The sequence below is a fragment of the Monodon monoceros genome, unplaced genomic scaffold, assembly GCF_005190385.1.
Source record: "Monodon monoceros isolate NGI ecotype Baffin Bay Population unplaced genomic scaffold, NGI_Narwhal_1 Super_Scaffold_12, whole genome shotgun sequence".
In the NCBI taxonomy this organism is placed as follows: domain Eukaryota; kingdom Metazoa; phylum Chordata; class Mammalia; order Artiodactyla; family Monodontidae; genus Monodon; species Monodon monoceros.
In genome coordinates, this window is record NW_021703768.1 from 124,629,692 (window position 1) to 124,636,705 (window position 7,014).

General features: G+C 42.0%; 1 long non-coding RNA gene across 1 annotated transcript; it reads left to right on the plus strand.

Annotated features, from left to right (window-relative positions):
• The first annotated feature begins 3,272 nt into the window (after positions 1–3,272).
• Positions 3,273–6,793, plus strand: LOC114893151. The gene is made up of 3 exons (XR_003792840.1): positions 3,273–3,517; positions 4,375–4,400; positions 6,723–6,793. It is a non-coding gene; the product is annotated as an uncharacterized LOC114893151 (long non-coding RNA).
• The last annotated feature ends 221 nt before the right edge of the window (positions 6,794–7,014 follow it).

The following is a 7,014-nucleotide window of genomic DNA, read 5'->3' on the forward strand; positions in this document are numbered from 1 at the left end:
CAAAAGGGCTGTCACAGCACTGCACCTTAGATGAAGGTGGAGGACAGGGGACGAGGCCTTGTCTCCTGATTCTCAATCATCCCCTCTCCCACTGGGATCCTCCTTCTTTCCAGATGATTCTCACACATGAAAAAGCCATGCACCCTGACCTGGTGCTCAGCCCTGTCTGCTTGCTCACTTAAAACATCAGCTCTCCTTCCTGACTGCTCTGATGTGGCTGGTTTTACTCCTATTACTCCAATTTTCAATATGTCTTCAGGTCTACCTCTAAGATTTCGATTTAAAGGCAATACACCAGAGTGAGTAGAAAGTATGGGCTCTTAACCTTAACCATAAACTAGCCATTTCTCTAAGTCCCTGTTGCCTCAGCTAAGTAACAGGGCAAAACCCACAGTGACTCAGTGTCATAACATATTTTGGAAGGAATGTTAAGCATGGTATTGACTGGGTCTGCTAAAAACTAGTACTAATTTTGTCTAGTGGCCACTAATTTTATATCCTTTGTTGACTATCTGATTTGCTCCCATCCAGGTCTGTGCCAAGCCTTCTTCATTCTACTCCAGCTTCCAGACCAACCTGATTCTTCCACTGCAAAAGGCAACCCCAGAACTTAACAGTCAGAGCCAAGCTTACAATGGGTACCCCTTCACCTTTCTTTCTCTTCCTTTCACAATATGTCTCTATACTCATCCGCTCTTCTCTGTCTTCCATGTCATAGGGAATGGTGTTACACTTGTGCTCTTAATCTTATTTCTTACTTTTCTATACTCCTCTAATTAGACACCCTCCATCATGTTACCTTAAATTTGTTCTTCTTCCCTTTGTCTTTAAGACATGCTCAGTCCATCCTAGATCTTGCTGAAGCCTTTGTTTTTTCCATTCTTCTCCTCTATCAAACATCAAAAAAATAACCCTATCTTTCCACTTCATCCTGATCACCCTTTGATTCCATTCCCAATCCTTTTAGCTAAAATTGCATTTTAAACTGCAACAAAACACCTCTTCTTGAAATACAATGGCTTTTTCTCAGTATTCATTCTCTTCAAACTTTCACAGTAAACAATAAAGCTTATAATTCACTCTCTTTATTAGAACATTCACTTCCCCTTTTTTCCGTGACTGAACCTAATAGTTTCCTACATTAATTGGTATCATAATCTTGGGAAGATTACTTAAATCCTCTGAGCCTCAACTTACTCACTGATAAAACTGGATAATAAAAATTCCTCCCTCAATCAGTTGTCATGAATATCACATTCCATATCATTAGTTACCCTATATCAAGCTCTAATTATGATCTTAGCATCTGATATACAAACACACACACACCAGAGATTTTACCTATTTATAGACACATTATATCTATATATATAAAACTGTATTTCACACTCAAAACCACTCTGTGAGGTATTATTTCTATGTTACAGATGAGGAAACTAAAATATCAGAACTTAACCTATGCACTCAAAGTCACACAGCCAACATTTATTAGAAACAAGATTGCAAATAAGATCCATGGGACTCTGCACACTTTTTTTTTAAGGCTGCACCATGTGGCGTGCGGGATCTTAGTTCCCTGACTGGGGATCGAACCCATGCCCCCTACATTGGGAGCGTGGAGTCTTAACCACTAAGACTAAACCACCTAAACCGTCAGGGAAGTCCCAATGCACATATTCTTAACTAAGAGATTATACTGCTCCCCAAACAGATGTAAGAGTCTAAATTTTAGGGAGGCATGCAATGTCATTTATTATCTTTTGTATGTGTTATGCTTCAGAATGTACTACAATAAGCCTGCCAAGCAAAGCACTGGTGAAGCAGACTCTACTGCCTTCCCCCAGGTTTTCATACGTATGTCCTCAAGATCAAAAGATAAATAACAGACATTTGGATAACTGTGCTTGGAAAATACAGTTTAAAATCTAATGTCAGCAACACACAGCGGAGGCTCTTGGCCTGTCAATAATAATAATAACAATCACAGCAACAATTACATGCACTGCACTTGAACACAGACTTTCATGTAAAAGACTCCAATTATGTGAACTCTATTGGGGCTAGCAATAGGTCCCACTTGACATGGCATGAAACTAAGGCTCTGGGGTGGTCTCTGTGTCGTTTGCCAACTATTTCCAGTTCTTCCCATTCTGGTTTTCAAGATTGGTGGTCAGTGGTTAAGAATCTGCCTGCCAACACAGGGGACACAGGTTCAAGCCCTGGTCCGGGAAGATCCCACACGCCGCGGAGCAACTAAGCCCATGTGCCACAACTATTGAGCCTGCACTCTAGAGCCCGGGAGCCACAACTACTGATCCCGCATGCCACAACTACTGAAGCCCATGTGCCTAGAGCCTGTGCTCCGCAACAAGAGAAACCACTGCAATGAGAAGCCTGCACACCGCAATGAAGAGTAGCCCCTGCTCAATGCAACTAGAGAAAGCCTGTGCACAGCAAACGAAGACCCAACACAGCCAAAAATAAATAAACAATTTTTTTTAAAAAAAAGAGAGAGAGAGACAAGGTAACACTGTACCCAGTAACCTCTATGGTTAGGCCAGGCCACATCCACATGACAGTGAAGGAGAGTGACACTGGTGCCACTTCTGAGATGGAATATTCAATTGCTGTAAATGGAAATCCTCAGGAATGCATCTTCACTTCACCTTGACAATGAACAATATTCCAAATGGTGACTACCCTGTCTACTTGGAATCCATTGAAGGCATGCGGCACCATCAGCTGACCACCATACATGTATAGCTTGAGTAAAAATCAACTTGTACTGTTTTAAGTCACAGAAGTCTTGGGATTATATGTTACCACAACATAACCAGCTCTTCCTAACTGATATAGGCTCATGGCACAACTGACTTCCCCAAGATCACACAGCTAGAAAATGTCAATGCCTTTCTCCAAGCCTCATAAGTGCTAAGGTCACTAGTCCTTCCACTATATCCCAGCTTGCTTCATGGGTTTATTGCCTCGAAAATAAAACAACATTTTCCCAGGAGCCAAAATATAAACCTAAGTGTAACCTGTCTGATCTGAGTTTAATATCCTCTATTTTGGTGAAATAAAGAAATTTTGATATTTTCATTTATTTCGTAAATAGGCCAAGCAGCCTATACTTAATCTCTTCTACTATATGAGGTCTGGAATTCTAAGTAACAACATTCCCCACCTCCAGAGCAGACAGAAAAATACTTCTCACCTTGCATAATCAATCTGTTTGTCAGACAGGAAGTAGCAATTGAGTGACAAGGACTGTATCACCACCCAGGGTGTGACACTGTGCTTTGAGAGCCTCTCAGAGCCAACACTGACTCTGGATGACCTCACAGGAAAGGTGGAGAAACCAAGCATTGCCTTATAAACATGCCCCTTTCCTAGGGTATGGCTGATGCAGTTGTTGTGACGGTCCTGAGCAGCCTCTGAATCACAGCCATCTCCATCATGAAGATCATTGGGGATCTCCTTCTGTTCTGTACAGTGGCCCATCTCTGCACCTGCTCAGGTAAGTTAAGGGTAGATAGTGCCCTGTATAGCCATTAAGCTTGTTCTCTGAAATAGCCCCTCATAGGATGTGAACATCTCAGAGAAATGTCTGGTCATGTGGATTTAAAGTATACTGGTTTGTAACAGAAACAGCCCTGGCCTGGAAAAGGAGACTCTTATGTCCCACCTGGAGTTGAGGGATTTGGATCTAGTGCATTCCTTTTAAGGATTTCTATTTCCATTCATGGAACCAAAAAAACCAAAAAAACAAAAAAGCCTTATTTTTTCGTAAGTCTCCCATTTTATTAGGACACTAGAAATTGCTGGTGCTATTAGATACCACTCCTCAGTGCAAAGACTCAGAGAAACTTGGATCTCTCTCCAAATCAATACAGGAGGATCGATATAAAGCACGATTCTCCAAAACCCAGGAGTCAACAATTAAACTTTTAAACAGTGAAAAATTACTTAAATAAGATTCTGATGCCTTGGAGATATCCCATTACATTCCTTTATATCAACTAGGAGGGAGAGAATATCAAAGATGGTGCTTCAGGCTCTTAGAAGTGGTGACTGCAATATTTTTATTGCTATCTGATTTAAAACATTATCAGAAACACGATGAACTCCAGAAAACGTCCCATGGTCAATAAACGGAGGAACTTTGGATGATTCTCTTACTTGAACCAAGGCTTACCTAACCTATTGGCCATTTGGCTTCCTCAGCAAACAGCTGGGTTTTGTGAAAGGACGGGGTAGGTGCTGAAACTCATCACCAGAGAACTACAGAGTCTCAATCGACAGACTTTCTGTTAATTAATGAGACATCACAACTTTGCTTTATTTTTAACATTTCCAACTGTATATCTCTTTCAGAAGCTGCCAGTCTGCCTTTAAAAACAGTGAGTATATTGAACCACACTTTAATTTTAGTTTAATTTCCTATTTAGTTTTACTTTAATTTCCTATTTACTATATTTAGCCAACAAATACTTATGAAATATATATGTAAGATTAATTCAGTATGCTTGGGGGGGTGAAAGGGAAGGCAGCCACAGATAAATTGCCTTTGCTTTTCAGAAGGCAGCTGAAGAAATATGACATACATATATGTAAATAACCACAGCCTAAAGAAAATTTTCCAGAATTAAGAAAGAGCAGGAGAGGACTTCTAGCTGAGAAGATGGTGATGTCTTCATGGAAGGGATAACATGTGAGAGGCAAGAGACATTTACCTTGGTTAATTGCACAGACTCTGGATTCAGATCCCAGCCCTACCACTTACCAGCTTTTATGTTAGACAAGTTCTCTTTTTAAGCCCAAATTTCCCTCATCTGTAAAATAGGGGTAATAGTAGAACCTACCCTATTCAGTTGTTCTGAAGATTAAACAAAGAAATTTCATGTAAGATTTAAGTTTAATGCCTGGCAAAGAAATGCACATATGTATACACACACACACACACACACACACACACACATACATATATAATAGAAGTGGTGCTGGTAGTACTAGTATTTGTCAGAGTGGTCATATTATTATCAATAGAAGTAGCCACAGCAGCATCAGAATACTGGAGCTGGGACGTCCAAGATGGTACTGTGCTTCCTGTTCAGTAGAGGCCAGGGTAGCCCAGCTTGAGGACCAGGAGAAAAGCAGGACATCCTCCTGTGACTGTCGCAGGTAGACTGCAGCATTTACAAGAAGCACCCAGTGGTGGCCATCCCCTGCCCCATCACATACCTGCCTGTTTGTGGTCTGACTACATCACCTATGGGAATGAATGCCACTTGCGCATTGAGAGCTTGTGAGTACTGCATGGGAAGAAAAAGCACCTAGGGCAGCGTCCTCCACTGCAATCTTCTCCTCTTTCCACAAGCCTGCTTAAGTCTCCAGAAGCTATACTCTGCCCACCCAGAGAAGCTGGGAGAGATAGAAAACTTGCTGCCTCACAGTCAGATTAGGGTTGAGCCACCTGCTCTGCCAGCTTGGACTGGTTCCTCCATGACAGAACCTCTAATTCCTGTCTGTCAATTGAGAGAGTCTAACAAGACCATGAGCTTCCAAACTGCTGTCCCCAGAGCCCAGAGGTTCCGTAGAGGCAAGTCAGGAGTCACCAAAGAGGTTATGGGGATCGTTTGGGGTGGTCTCCAATCCCAACCAGCTTTGGACTATTTTAAGGAGTAGAGTTCCAAATAATTTCTTATTGGAAGAAAGGGTTCTGAATCCCACACTAAAAAATAATTGAAAACCACTATCTTACAGGACTTCTAAGAGACTTAACAGCCAACAGATGATTCTTGGATAAACTGTAGCCAGAGGGTCTTTACCCTCCTCAGTTTCCTAGGGGCTCTAAATATCTGCAGCCTTAGGGAGACAGGGAGGACAAGGCTACCACAAAGATTATATTCTCTTTGATCTAAAATAGGGGAATACAAGCTGTCAGTACTTGGACCAGAATCCCATGAACATGTTTTAAGTATTTTGTTTGGCCTGCACAGGGTTTTGGAAGGCAATAACCACCAGGCAGATGTCACTTCTTTGGTACAAAACAGGCAACTCAGCATTTACTATCTTAACACCAAGTCCCCTTTGCTCACTGTTAACTCTCTTTTAGACCACTGGATTTTGGCCACTTATCTCAGATCTTGTGGTTTTTCATCTTTGTGACTATCTTATCAAGTTAAAATATGGAGTTAGGGCCTGAGCCCAGAAGGATATGTCTACATATTGATTCCTACTCAGGAACTTTTATTTCACAAAAGGGAAGATTCTCTAATGTGCACAGACACTGGGTCCTCAGCCTAGAAACCAGCCTGTGTCCAAGGACACTGAAGGGGACATGTGGTGGAAGTTCTCCTCACTAGTGCAGGATCCAGCCTCATCACAGGCCCTGCTGACCAGAAAAGGCTGAGGGGCAGCCCACCTCAGCTTCCCTTGTCAGACGTCCCCCTTCTTTGTTGTTTTAAGACATTGGGTGATCAGTCTGGGCTCTGGGATAAGTGGAGGCAGCAGGTGGGATGGAAGTGTCACTGGTCTAGGGACATTCTGCTTCTGCCTCTGTCAGGAACTGCCTGCAGCCAGGACATTCCTTTTTAGAGACTCATTTTCCTCATCTGTAAGATGAGGTTCTGCCTATAATCTCTATAGTTCCTTTCAGCTCTAATATTGTATAAAATTTCCTCTTGTGCTAATGAACCCTGTTAACTGTGTTGTTCCCATAGGAAGAGTACTGAAAAAGTTCAGTTTCTTCGTGAAGGAAGATGTTAACTTCTCCATAGACGTGATTACAGAGCAAGGATATCGTCATTGTTATCTTCATCATCCCTGGGCCTTTTCCCTCATGTTGGCACAGGTTCCCAGAGGGTGGGGTTGGTAGGGAGGGGGCAGACACAGATTCAGAGTCATCTTTGCTGGGTGGAGAAAATTGCGCTCTCCTTCAGACTCCCCACCTCACTGACTGACAAATACAAACATGTCAAAATATACTAAAAAGTACAATGAAATTCTAACAAT